The 15,061-nt window shown below is 44.7% G+C and overlaps 1 protein-coding gene across 1 annotated transcript in view; it reads right to left on the bottom strand.

Moving 5' to 3' along the window:
- Nedd9 (neural precursor cell expressed, developmentally down-regulated 9) overlaps positions 1 to 15,061 on the bottom strand; it is a 121,300-nt gene that overhangs the window by 49,952 nt on the left and 56,287 nt on the right. The window lies entirely within an intron of this gene.

The raw sequence follows: 15,061 nt of genomic DNA, 5'->3' as shown, positions 1-15,061 counted from the left end.
ATCTCTACATGAAACGAGCTCGGGGAACAAAAGGTTTTCTGTCTTCAGGATCCCCCTCCTTTTTTTTATACTAACCACCCCTGCTGATAACTCTCTCTCCCTGTCTGTCTTTTCTCTTCCCCTTCCCTTTTCTGTGGCTGCTTTTTTCCCCCCTCAGTGTGTTCAAAGTACTTTGCTAAGTCAGCCTACTAGGAGCTGAAAAACATTTCTTTCTCAATGAAAAGGAGCTCACAGGCACCAGGTTTTCCCGGACCACCTCACTAGGACCTCTGAGAGAGAAGTGTCAGACACATTGAGAGATCTTGGCCGTCTTTGATGGGGATAAAGGTTAGGTGGGAACCCATGCAGGTTCTATAGAACACACCCTATACATCATGCCTGTCCGCCCAGCACTCTGCTCTTTGACCGCTGGCATCGCCAGATTCAGCTTTTGAACACCAAGGCCTTTTCGTTCTGACCTCTTTCCCCCAAATGACCCATTAACCCACTCACACTTATTATTCAGGGAGAATGCAACTCTTTGATAAGCCTGGTTTTTTTTTTGTTTTTGTTTTTGTTTTTTTGTTTTTTGTTTTTTTTTTTTTACCAGCTTCTTTCTGGCAAAGCATGGGACATGATTTGTAGGGCGGTTCCATTTTGAGATTTCTATAGAGAAAGAGAATCACTCAGGAGAAGACAGAAGTTTCTTTTCCTTGGGCCTCAGGACTTGGAGCATTCATGACTATCCCCCAGTTGGGATGCATTCCAGCCAGACTGCACGACTCGGGTGGAAAAAAAAATCAGCTCTTACTTTTTTCCTGACTAAACTGGACCAGAATAAGTTTTGCCTCCCCATCCCCCCCTCTAAATTCCCAATGGATTAAAACTTTTGAAAATAAACGATTTAAGCAAAACGCACAGGAGAGCAGATGCCCCATAAAAGTGGTTTCTGGGGGTAGGGTTTACATTGACAATTGAATTCACATTTGGCTGCAGCTCTGATTTTGCTCTACAAGACGCTCCTGGCAGCCTTCGTGAAGCTGACATCCCTGTTCAGGCCCCATCCAGGTCATGGCTTTTACTTCTTGACCTCAAAGCAGAATTGAACCTGTGTGATTTGCAAGGTCTTTTGGACACAGATTAGGCCGGAAGCAGACTGTGGTAGAAGGATCATCCTGGCAGCCCTGCAGACTCACACCAGTGAGATACGTTTGCAGGACAGTGAGTCAAAGGTCTTTCTCTCTAGAAGAGGTGTCCTGGCCCCCAGGAAATGGAGATAACATTCTTTTGACCTCTTCAGCAGCCAGACTGAATCATCCTTAGATGAATGAATTAAAGCATGGCTAACCCACCCAATCTGAACATTGCAAAAGCAGTTTGCCAAAGCCGGTGCTAGGCGTTTGTGAAATTGCATTCTCAAGCTGGCGGGCTTGATTCTTATCAGGTGACCTTCTTGCTTTGGAATTGCTACACGTTTCTTAACTTTGCAATGCTAGTCTTATAAAATGAGGACATAATAGTGCACACCTGCCAGGGAAGAGAGCTAGGGGTTTTCCTTGGGTGTGACAGTGACAGGAAGCCATTTGAGCATTTTGAGCAGAAAACAATATATTTCCCTGTTTTGCCCTTAAAATATCGTGCTGTGATCTCAGCACAGCTCAAGTAACACAGGTAATTGTACTTTTATTGGTTTTGTTCCCTTTAAACCTTTTGGAGATACACAAATTCAATAAATAAAGAAACAGCCCTTTCTGTATCGATTGTCCAAGATGCTGAGTGTGAAAAGTATGTAAAAACTGGATTATATAATTAAATTATTCAGGAAACCAGTGGGTTGGTACCTTTTCAGAACTGAAAAGAACCCTGGGGCTCAGACCCAGCCCACACTCACTAGCATCCTATGAGTAGCTGTGTCTTCCACGAAAGCCATGCCTGCTTAGATCCTACTGCATCCAGGAGCCAGGAAAATGGCACCCGATGCCATCTGAGGGATTTTATTAGTAGCCATTGGACGTTGGTCAGAACGCAGATGGAAATGAAGCAAATGCTTATGGCTCAACTGCTCATGGCTCCGGCAGAACGCGGTGGCTACTGTGTCCGGGTGAAGGAACTAGAGCCCATGAGCCAGGAGGAGAAGCCCCCTCCACCCCCCCCCCGGGAAATCAGAAGTCAAAGTCCTCAAGGATAGGACAGAATGACACTCAGAGACCCTGGGCCCTCTGGGTATGGTTCTACATGTCCTGTGTATGTTAAGCCACTCTCCTGAGTCTCCACTTAGAGATTTCTTTTTACTTTCCTTCCTTGAAATCTCTCAGTGTCTCAGCATTACTACTTATTTCCTTCCCAGAGGACAGAGGGGACAACATTAAGATTGAATTTGACAGTCTCTTAGTGATATGCTAATGCCTTAGGAAACAGAATCGGGACACTTTGGTATGGACTATAATGAGAACCTCACCAATCCCCGTTTCAGTTTCTTTTATCACATCTCAGGCTTGTACCTTACTGGCTTAGCACAGTCCAGAATGCTCTAGCTAATTGTCAGCTGTCAGGCCTAGCTTAATACACTAATGCCTTTGTGTGTGCTGGTCTGCAGCCCCCGCCCTGCCCACCTCACCCTTTCAGAACAAATCTCTCCTTCCCCTGACTGTGCTTCCATTGTACTTGGAACACAGATCTCTTAAAGTGCTTTTTCGTGTTTGGATGCTGATGGTGTGTTGACGTCTGTTTCTCCAGCTTTGGGTGGGTTCCAGAAGAACAGGGTGATGGCTAATTGATTTCTCTGTCTCTTTATACCTTGTAGGTGCTTAAGTCATTGCCCCGTGGATAAGGAAGTAATCCAGAGAACACATGTTTGCCTCCAAGTTCAGCATAATGCCCAGGAAAGAAATAGAAAAAAAAAAAAAAAAAAACCTTACGTCTGAGAACACCCTCAGTTCTCATTTGTCACCATAGACTCAGGATGCACCTTTTCAGAACCAATGCCAGGCTGCTGTCAGTTCTGTCTCTGTGAGCTAAGACTAGCTTTTACATTTCTAAGTGGCTTGGGAGGAGGCAAAAGAATAACATTTTGAGAGATGTAAAAATTAGCTGTAATTTAGATTTCTGTGTCTATACGTGAAAGTTGTGTTGGCACATTTACGTACAATCTACTGAGCTGCAAAGGTAGGGCTGAGTGGTTCCCCCGGAGTTGGTAAACATCGCAAAGCTAAAGAACGTATTTATTATAAGATAATACTGTAGCCAAGCATGCTCGCACATGTCTATAATCCCAGTTCACCCAGGAACACTTGCTAACTTCAAGATCAGTGTGGGTGAGCTGAGACCACCCTCTCTCTCCAACGAAACAACAAATCCCATACAAATGAAGCAAATATGACAAATAAAATAGTATTATCTGCCTTTGCACAGAAATTGTTTGTAAGGCCCAAACAAAGAGACATGCTAGGACTATGCATTGCCACTTCTAGTTTGATGTCACTTATTTAAAAATCTGTACATATTAAATCATCTCAAAGAATAATGTCCATGCCACTTTCCTCATTCTATGTTAAGTCTATAAAACCCTCCAAAGACAAGCAAGCCACTGAGAGTTTTCTCTTTCCCAGAACTTTCTCAGATGCTGGGCTCTGAGGTAAGCTGTTCACAGACATTGTCTCCCTTAGCATTTGTCTTTGGCACCAAATCCAGGAGGTGGATTGTTCTTAGTTTACATATTACAGCATGGAAACTTCCGGAAAGGTTTGCAGTTCACACAAAGTTACAGGACAAATGAGTGACAGGTTTACAATAGAAACCCAGGCAGGCTCCTTCCTGGGTTGGTGTGGCCTTCACAATAGAGCGACAGTGCCCATCAGGCTTCCTCTTAGTACCATTATCTGAGCCCTGTAGATCGTTGCTTCAAGGGTAAATCTACAGCTCAGTGGAAGACTGGGTATATGGTGATGCTATCAGAGAGTGTAAACACATGCACACATATACAAACACACACATGCACACACACACACATGCATGCACACACATGTGCACACACATACATACACATTCACAAACACACACACACCATACACATATACAAACATACACACACATGCATATACATGCACACACATCATACACATGCATACACACACATACAAACATACATGCACACACATGCACACCACACACACACACACACACACACACGAGTCCCCTTTCATTATTCATCATCTTTTCATCCTCTGCTTCCCCACGTCTCATCTTGCCCCAGCTTGCAGTCCATCTCTGTCAGGAAATTTTCCCTAGAAAATCCATTGCTGTCTATACTCTCCCATTCCAGGTTCCCATCCCTCCCCATGTCTCCCAACATCTATGGCTAAGACCATGCTGCCCAAATTCTACTTTCCTTAAGAAACAACCGTGACCATTTGACCTTTTCTCTATATGTCAGACCTGACAGACCCCTTTCACCCCTGCCAACCCATTTAATGTATTGTGACTTAGAATATTCATCATGGTTCATGGGTTACTCAACCCACCCCACCAACACACTCTATTAACAACATCGAATGAGGAATAAATTACATTTCCCGAAGGGGTTGATAAGGAGATACTTCTTGAAAATTTGTTTCTGCAGATGAGGATAGCGTATATTAAAAAGGCTTGTTGGGTCACGATCCCTGGGTTACTTTAGATTTTCTTTCTCCCTAACTCAATGCCAAGCCACCTGGGACCAGATGGGGCTCTGAATTGGAAATGACTCCTCTTTCAGCACGATATGGTAGAAATGAACTGCCCACTGGAATGACTTCATGAGGTTTTGTATTCAGCCAACATGACACTACAGAGTCTTCTAAAAAACCCACCACCTCCCCACTTCTAGCTCCTGTCCCCAGAATGCAGTGGTAGAGTTGAATGCCTTAGTTCCAGCCAATTGTCTGTAAACTTGGGCACACCATAGTAAGTGGAGTGATTCGTGGGCAGCATCTAGACTTACGGTGTGAAGCCCCGTAACTGTGAAGTTCTGATGTCTAATGCTGTTAACCTGGGAATACTTAATTACACCCTTTCTCTTCCCCCAAGAACTAAGGAAGTCTGACAGCTTAAATTACACACTAAGTGAATTCACTCAACTCTGGTGAAATATGACAAGCAATTGCAGGGTTGCACTTGGAGCTTAGTATTTCCCTTCTTTGAAACAGTGAGAGAATTAACTAAGGGGTAAAGTCGTAAGAAAAATATAGAAGCATGCCATAAAGGTTTACATTTATTGTCTTCCAAAAAATATGCAGAGGTTCACATTTCTATAGTTTATATGGACCAAGGGGCTTAAAAGCGAAGCTGTTCAGGCTGTTCGGCAAAGGTGCCTGGCTGCTTTCTCTAGCTTTGATGTGTTCTGTTCTTGCAAGCTTTACTTTGTCCAACTTGTTATATGAAACGGCCATGGAAATCCCTTCTGAGGGTAGGTAGAAACTTTAGATGGTGGATTTTTTACAAAGGTCAAGGTGATCTGCCAAGTACCAAATAAACGGGAAGCCCATGACTGGACTGAGCAGTTTTCTCCTAAGGCACAGTCCCACGTAACAACGTTACAGAACATCTTTTAAATGAAATAGACAAATACATGCATTTCTACCCCTTGCTAACCCTTCATACAGCATCACACTTGCAAAGCACTTCCTTTAAACACCTTTTCTCCTATTTTTAATTGAATTTAGTTATCTGTCTGTGTGTGTGGGTATATATGCCTTGTTTGTATATGTTCCTGCATGCATGCATGTGTAGATATGCAGAGGTCAGAGGTCAAACCTGTGTGTCATCTTCAAGGACCATCTGCCTTAGTTTTTCAAGATTTAGTTTTCATTTTAATGTATGTGTATATGTTTATGCTACATGTGTGGTTGCTCACAGAGGACCAGAGAGGGCACTGGATCCTTCCCATGCCCCACAGCTGGAAGCTAGAGTTATAGGTAGTTGTGAGTCACCCAACAACGGTACTGGGAACTACTCTTTTAAAGAGATGCATGCAGTCTTTACTGCTGTGCTGTCCTTCCAGACCTCGTCTTATTGAGACGGATTTTTTAAAATAGGATCTGAGTCTTACTGGTTTGGACTAGGCTGGCTGGCCAGCGAGCTCCAGAGAGTCTCCCGTTTCACCTGCCCAATGCCTGTGTTGGTGGAGTTAGCTGAACAAACTATGGACTCAGGGCCCTGGCTCCAGGGTGGGGCTGGATGTTCTGTTTTCAGTGCACTCAAGAGCTTTGCCATTTCCAGAGCACAGTGGCTGTTGATAGTCACTTTTAGCATCTAACATCTAGAGTAACTCCAGGCACGGGTGGTGTTGGGACAATACTGGGTAGAGTGGGGTGGGGGGTTGAAATCTCAAATAACCATTCCGCTGTCGTTAGCAATTTCTTTATGGGTTGGAGGTGCGTCTCCCACCCCAACAGTCCCAAAGAAACCTACCTGCTCCAATTCTCAGAGAAGGCCCTCCCCGTGTCCCCACATGAACAGCAGACATCCACAGATCCAAGGGCCTCAGGCCTGTTTGCCTAGCTCAATTCACTGCCAGCTGCTGCTGCTGAGCCAGAAAAAGGAATCTCAGCCATGCAGGGCCTGGTGGAGGGGGCAGGAGGAGAAGAATGTGGGATGGAGGCACAGCACACTGCACCCAGTTCCAGCCTAGCTTTTGAAGAGTTTGATTCATTTTAAGAAGCAGAGTGCTCCATCTGCTAGAAAGATGCTGGTTCAGTGTGGGTCCCTCAGCATAGGCGGTGCTGGTGCTGGTGCTGGTTCAGTGTGGGCCCACGGCATAGGCAGTGGGCAACAGTGTCCACCCTCTACTTGCTCAGCGGAGTATGGATGACACATTCCTTTCTGCCCACAGAAGCTGAGAAATAAGGGGCAAGCTCCCTTCTTTATATGAAAAGCTGAAGGGAGGCTGTGCTAACGAGCAGGCACTGGCTGCTCAGTCTCACTCATGTGCACCACTGAGGTTTGCAGAATATGAGATCCCTTAATTTGCTGAAGTCTTGGTACTCTGTGGTTTCATCACTGAAGATGCAGACAAGTGGGCGGTACAAGGGCTTCCTCGAACTTTGATGCCTGGCAGTTCCCGTGACTCATGTTCTAAACTTGAGCTTCTGGTCTTAGGAAGGGCAGAAAGGAGTGACTAGAAGCAAGTCCTGGGCCTCTGCTGACCTTTGGTGGCAAAAGCCACAGCTTCCAATTCGCCACCCCCAAATCACCTTACATAGTTGTCCCTCCTCCAGTATCTCTGTGTTGGGGAGAGTTGGTTCTAAGATCTCATATGGTTACCGGAAACAGATACTCAAATATCTTGTATAAAAATGCACTAGCATTAGCAGAGAACCCGTGCAGATGTTCCAGTATGCTCTCCATCTTCTGCATCTTCTCTAGACAGTTCGTACATTATATACCCAATGCAATGTAAATGCTATGTAGATAGGTGGCAGAGGGGAGAAGAACAAGGAAAAACATCTGTGTATGTTCAACAGACATGCAACCTCCCCCTCCCCCAACACACGCACAATGCATTTTCAATTCCACAGTTGACTGAATGGAGAATGTGTATTCTTCCAGATGAAGGAATGACTCAAAAGCCATCACCTATACATTGTCAGAATAAGAGTCTGTCTCCCAGATAGCCCTTTAATTCTTTCCTCTCATGCTCCCTAGTCTTTCGTGCCCTGGATCATTTGGGGTGTCCCCCTGCCCCCCAGGACAGCTCCTTGTTATCCCAGACTACAATGACAGGCTGATCCCATGAGCAGATTTATTCATCTTTCAGAGGATTTGTAGGGGAAATGAAGGAGACACAACCTTGGGCCAATCCAATGGGGCTTTGTGACCAAGTGAGCCATGTAAAACGTCTAGAATTTTATATATTTGTGTCAGTATGAATGCATCCTCTAGTCTCCAGAGTTTCCCTATGGCAACCAACCCTTCCCCAGTACCCGCCAATCTCTTGTAGCCAGAGTGAAGGGTCTCACATGCTACCTTCTAACTCTAGTCCAGCACCTGTGCCTCTGTCCCTACCTTCCACAATCTTCTTACCCAGCAACATTCAGGACAGTGATACTGTTTACATTACTAGAACAAGGTGATGAGAAAGGGTCATGAAACTCAAGCTTATAACCACGACAGTGGGGATGAAGCATTTCAGCCAATATAAAATGGCTCCTGTAGAATGGCCCTCAGAGTTTCAGAGAATTAAGAACGAGCACATTGTTAATTTCTGCCCCTGACTCACTGTGGCTCTGTCTATCATGTGGCTCAGTGTGAGTCCTGTATGGCACATTGGAAGGACTGTGCTCCACTGAGAACCATCAACGTCTCTGCTGTTGATGCTGGAGGATCTCCTCTGTTTGCTTTACCTCTCTCTGCACCCAGTGCCTGCTCTCTTTGTCTGGCTCGAGCTGGACGCACCTTCCGGTTTCCAGATGGACAGCAGATCCCTTTATCCCCTCCCACCTCTGTCCAGTTTGACTGTCCAGTTCTTTCCTGTTTCCTTTTCAGGCAGGCATTCCTCAGCACATATGCCTTCTGCACCCGCCTCCTTCTCTAGCACATTCTCTCCTGTGGCTTGTGATCTGGCTTCTACTCCAATAACAATCAAACTTCACAACAGAGGTTCTGAGTCACAAACCCATCTGCTCCCATGCCCAGATAGTCCAGTGATGTCTTTTAAGAGCTACCTGTTCATACGTTGTGATTAGTTCTATACGTCAACCTGTTGAAGCCATGTGTCCAGATGTTTAAAAAAAAACAAATTAACATACTAGATGCTAATATGAAGATGATGTTATAGATTAGGTTAACATTAACATCAGTAGACAATGAATAGGGAAGGTGAGTAGGCCTCATCTGAGCAGTTGAAGGCCAGCAGAAAACAGGTTGAGGTCTTCCAAGGAAGATAAAATCCTGCCTACATTGACCTCAGCGGTGTTGTCAGCTTGACAGGTCTTTTTTTGAATCTTTAGTCTACCAGTCTATGCTGCAAATTTTGATCTGCGTGCCGTTCCTTAAAACACAGTTATGATCCCTCATCTGTCTCTGTCTGTTTGTCTCTGACTCTATCCATCTCCTCTTCTAAACAATCGTGCTTTAGAGGTTCTCAGCCTGTGGGTTGTGACAGGAGATACCCTGCATATAAGATATTTACATTATGATCCATAATAGTAGCAATATTATAGTTATGAAGTATCAGTGAAATAATTTTACTGTTGAGGGTCACCATAACATGAAGGACTGTATTAAAGGGTCACCGCATTAGGAAGGTTGAGAACCATGGGCCTATTGTAAGGTAGAGGAATCTTTAGGAAGTGGACCACAGCAGAAAGGAGTTACATCACTGGAAAGGGATTGTGGTGTACCAATCTCTTCCTTCTAAGTTTGGTACCCAGTCCAGGGATGAACAATTGCCTGGACCGCATACTCCCACCATAATATGCTACCATGTCACAGGCTCTAAAGCAGTGAGGCTAACTGTAGATGAAACACTTCAAAAAGATGAACTCCAACAAACATTTGTTTTTAACTTAATCACATAACTTAACTTTGTTTTAACTTAATCAGGTGTTGTTACTATGGAAGCTGACCAACATGGTCAACACCACAGCTACCACCACCAGCAGCAGTTCTGTTCCTCAGAATAACACAAATGTAAAATTCCCATGAATGAACGTTGTTTACTTAAAGCTACTCTTATTTTGACGCAACCATTGGCTTAGTCACCTAGAGCCAAATCCTCACTCTGATTGGACTTCCCATATGCAATTTGTGTCCAGTTCTCATCCATCCTTTAGTAGATGCTCCTAATCGCCACACAGGGTGGCCAAGCAGAGGCTTTACCCCCTCGTCCACGGTGATTTACCTGAGAACTTAGCACACGAGTCAGAGAAAACCAGTCTGAGGTCTTCTTCAAGATTTTGTATGTGCACCGTGAAAGGAAGACTTCTCCATCTTTGGATCATATACTATAAACTATGCTTAACAGTAAATACCTCTTCTTCTTTGTAACCTGTGTTTATAGGGAGAGAGGATCAGTCTGCAAGCAAAAGGAAGCAGAGACATTAAGAACAAACGAATGGAGAGAGGCCTGACCTTGTTTGTGTCTCCTGAATCAGCCATGCCGGAAGTCTGCCTCATGAGGCGACATGCTGGTTGGGTTCTGTCAACATGCTACAAACCTAGACATATCTGGGAAGAGGGAATCTTAACTGAGAGAATATGTCCATAAAATTTATCTGTGGGACATTTTCTTCATTAATAATTGATGTGGGAGGGTCCAGCTCATGGAAGAGGGGTGCCACCCCTGGATAGGGTGTCCTGATTTGTATAAGATACCAGGCTGAGCAACCTAGAAGAGGCAAGCTGGTAAGCAACATTCTTCCATGACTTCTGGCTCAATTCCTGCTTCCAGGTTCCTGCCTTAAGCTCTTGCTTTGACTTCCCTCAGTGATGGATTTTGAAGTTGAAATAAATGCATTTTTCCATAAGTTGCTTTGGTTCATGATGTGTTATCACAGCAATAGAAACCCAACCAAGTCAGGCAAAGAAGGTATTCTTCCCTAACCCAATCTGAATCTGGCTCCTTTCCATTGTACTAAGCCTCTACCAGAGAGCAAGGGCCTCTCCACACTCATGTGCACTATATGGGTCCTCTCCACAGAAGTCTTATGATCAAAGACACCCAGTCAGTATGATGTGCCAGACTCCTGACTTGGCCTTGAGGCACAGGATATATCCCAACACTGTACTGAGAGGAGAGGGAGAAGTGACCACTGAGGTGGCTGAAACAGAAAGGAGAGTCAGCTATTAGGAAATTGCGGGGTGACAACACCTCAGAGCGTGGGGACCTAGATGTGTTGGTTGACTGGGAGGAAACTTTAACCATGAGAGGGAAAGCAAGACACCATTTCAGCTGGGTTCTGGGGAGCAGGGGCTTGTGCACCTGCAAAGCCATTTAGACATCAGTATCACATTTCCATGCTGATTCTTTGGTCCTTGTTAATAGCTGTTGAGATTTCACTCACTCTTCCACCAATCCTAACTGCTCGACAGAACCGTAGGCACCGTAGGCACCGTGGGAGTCACAAAGATGAATAATACCCAGACGCTGGCCCTACTTCTTAAATACCTATTACAGGAGCAGCCAAGGTAACTTCATGAAGATAAACTTTGTGCTGGGGAAGGGGAAAAAAAATCACACCATCAAGTTATGTAAGTTTCTATTTTAAACTCATCTGGTTCTAATTTGCTGAAGTTTAATGCTTTCTAGCTAATGCCAAAGTGCGACGTTTGATTTATGAAAATACTTTAGCACATTTTTCCAACGCAGCCTTGTACAATATAGTTACCACCCCTTTTGTTATGGTTAGAAAGATTACAGACCTTAAAACAGCCTTCTTTATGAGCGCACTGATATTTTATCATAAAATTCCGTAAGACAGAATGAAATAGTCTAGTAAGCAGCAGAATTCGGAGACCATTCCACATGGTTCAACTTTCTTTTCTTTTTTTTCTCTACTTAACAAAGTGATCCATCTGGAAAGTGGATGTTTAAAAACTTTCACTAGGAGAAACCACTTCTTTTCAGGGCAGACAGTATTTTTTTTCCCTTTGGGGCAGTAGCTGGGGCAGAGGTGTCACATCAAGATACGTGTCACATCAAGCTACACTGTGGAGCAAATGATAACATCAACACCAAAGGATAAAAGGCAAGCACCAACCCAGACTTCCTATGCCATAGAGGGAGCCCTCAGAACTCAGATCTTACAGGTACTGTTGGTGTCTGTGGCGTAGGAGGTCAGTACAGAGCATGGCTCAGGCTGATGAGACCTCAAGGCTATTTGCATGTCCATGCTCCAAGACTTTTCCCACAGTAACCTATAGTTCCAGAGAGCAGCAAAGGTGGACCCACTCAGGCTTTCAGGGATGAAATGTATTTATCTATTTTGTGATGCTACAAATTGAGCCCTGGGCTTTCTGTATGCTAGACAACTCAACCACTGAACTACATCCTTAGCCCTTCAATAAAGAAATTATACACATACACACACGTGCGCACACACACACACACACACACAGATCTATGCATACACACACACAGACACACACACACATATATATAGTATAGACATATAATACATTCACTTGCATTTATAATATATACATAAATATTGAATATACACATTTAACAAGTACACATACACACATACACAATATATATTCACTTGCATTTATAATATAGACATGAATATATTATATATACACGTATAAAAATACACGTATACACATGTAACATACATGTAACACATATTCATTTTCAGGTGCTTTGAACTTTGGGCCTTGCACAAGCTGAGCAGCGCTCTGCCCCCGAGCTCCACCCACAGCAGGATCGGGACATTTTTTAGTTCTTCTAGTTAGTTATCCACATCACTCAGCATGGCCGTTTGTTAACCACCTCAAGACCCTGTACAGAACAATCAAGGACTTTGAAGCACATTTTGGACTAAGCCCTTCTGACCGGCAGGGGTCCAGCTGAGGCAGCCATTCTTAAAGGTCACCAGGCTCCGTGTGCTTCAGTTTCTGCTCTCTGCAGGAAGTAAGGGTTTTCACTTCACACCCACAGAAAACAAGATGGCTGCCCAGGAAGCGCTTCTACCACCCTCCCCACCCCCCCACCCCCCCATCCCCACCCCCACCCAGCCTGGCTCATTCTAGTTTATTTGAAAACAAAGAGGTTTCGTTTTCTCGAAGTTCTTGCAGTGACAACCTCCAAAGGCATGGCGAATAAAGACAGTAAAGACCTTCCCAACAGCCGTTGGTGCTGGGACTCAGGCTGTGTGCTTAAGCTCCTTCTGCAGAGAGACCTTGTGACCGGCCTGCCAGGCAGCCCATGGTACAGCTGGAATGTGCCTAGTCCCATCAAAGCTCATGTTGAGGCTCTGTCTCCAGAGTGACAGTGACAAAGGTAATAGGGCCAGTTAGGGGTATCACAAGGGTCTTTACTCATTTTCTCTCACTGGAATGGGCTAGCCTTTGGAAAACTTCCGCTCCCTTTCCACCCTGATCACACCCTGCCTCCCCTGTTTTTCCGCCAGAAGCTGAGCAGGGACAGCACCTGATCTTGGACTTTCAGAAGCCAACTCAACCTATCACACACACACACACACACACACACACACACACACACACACACTGTTGGGTCGGGTTTCAGATATTCAGCTACAACAATATAGAACAGATTAATTAAGACAGCATTCTTTCCATCTGTCCCTGGAAACAATGTGAAAAGACATGAAAATTTAAAACAATAATCGAAAGAGAGCACTGGGACCTCTTTTTCCTTCTGGATTCATCTTTGGAATGCTTGTCTTTTGTATCAGTCGTTCAGGTCCATCTGCCCTTCCTGACTCCTCAGCTTCAGTTCCAGCCGCTTGAAATCTCATGCAGCCTCTGCTGATGAGTGTTGCCCCAACTCACCTACTATGTTACTATGACACAGCGCGGTGTCCCATTGTAAACCCTGTCTGTGCCTTTTGGCCAGCAAGTTCTTTGTAAAATAGTTGACCAAATAAGTAGTCAATTCTTAGTTTGATATAGGCAATAGCAAATTATTTTATATTATTTTTGGTTTTTCGAGACAGGGTTTCTCTGTGTAGCCCTGGCTGTCCTGGAACTCACTCTGTAGTCCAGGCTGGCCTCGAACTCAGAAATCCATCTGCCTCTGCCTCCCAAGTGCTGGGATTAAAGGCATGCGCCACCACCACCAGGCAGCAAATTATTTTTTATTGAGATATGATCCACATGCATAAAATCCACCCTTATGTAGTATATGATTCAGTTTTTCTTGCAGGGTCCCCAGAGGTGGATCAAAGACTTTCAGGACACTTTCTTTACTTTGGAATGAGACTGCTTTCTGGTCTGGGCCACTCCTCATCTGTACCCCAAACCCTTAGTAACTCATCTCATTTCTGTTCAGAGACAGCTGCAATTTCGAAGTCAACTCAGTTTCAAAGCCGAACACGAACGTGAGATGGGCTGTTATTTTTTTCGATATACTTAAAAATATATTTCAGATGTGTGAACACATGTATCCATCTAACATTTGACAAAGAAGATGAAGTGAAACAGCTCAACCATACCAGTAAAATACGGAGAAGGAAAGCAAACTTTGTGGGCAGCGTGGGCAATGCTTTAAAGCATTGGGCTTTCAGAAAGAAAAGAGGAATGAGGTTCAGCAGAGACAAGATGACAACTCCTTTGTACGCACCAAGGAGATGCCCCTGAGCCAAGTGTAGCTTAAGTGGTTAGCCAGCTTTCATTAAGACTCATCAGATAGGGGTTAATTATTCTACATCACAAATGCTGCAGGTGGTGATGGCTCAGATCAAGAGCACATAGTAAGGTCTCCACCAAAGCTAGCCTGGCATGAAGTTCTATGCTTAATAAATTGGGCATTGTCCTTGAACTCTGTGGATGATTAAACGTGTGTGTGTGTGTGTGTGTGTGTGTGTGTGTGTGTGTGTGTGTGTAGTGCTGGGGATCAAAGCCAGGGCCTTGTGTATTCTTGTGTATGGTACCAGAGTCTCCTACCATTAGCTACATTTTTAGCTTGTTCATACACCTTCAAATATTACAATAAGGGGATCATTATTCTACTGACAGTCACTAGAAAAATAGCAACAGGCACTGTGCTTCCTCCTCTGGCAGAGCTGGCTGGACACATGGGAGGTCTGTTTTGCTAGCCTATTTATGACCACTGCTTCTGTTCGTCACTGTGGAAGCTACAGGGGCCCTTGGCCTGCCACAGCCCTCAGTCCAGGCTTATTCTGAAGCTGATGGCCAGGCTACAGAGGACCCTGAACTTCCCTGGTGCCAGAACCCATTTGATCTACTTCCTTTGTTCTGGAAACGTCCTTGATGGGATCACTGTTGTCCTGGGAGGCCCAGCTTCTTGTACCTGGATCTCCCTGGCATTCTGGTCTTTGAGGACTGGCCTGCTCTCTTGTACCAGACCCCTGTCTCTCTTCTGGTTGATCTTTAAGCTGTGGTGCTCTCCTGAGTTCCACTG

The sequence above is a fragment of the Arvicanthis niloticus genome, chromosome 8 (genome assembly GCF_011762505.2).
Source record: "Arvicanthis niloticus isolate mArvNil1 chromosome 8, mArvNil1.pat.X, whole genome shotgun sequence".
In the NCBI taxonomy this organism is placed as follows: domain Eukaryota; kingdom Metazoa; phylum Chordata; class Mammalia; order Rodentia; family Muridae; genus Arvicanthis; species Arvicanthis niloticus.
This window is presented reverse-complemented; position numbering and strand designations above follow the sequence as displayed.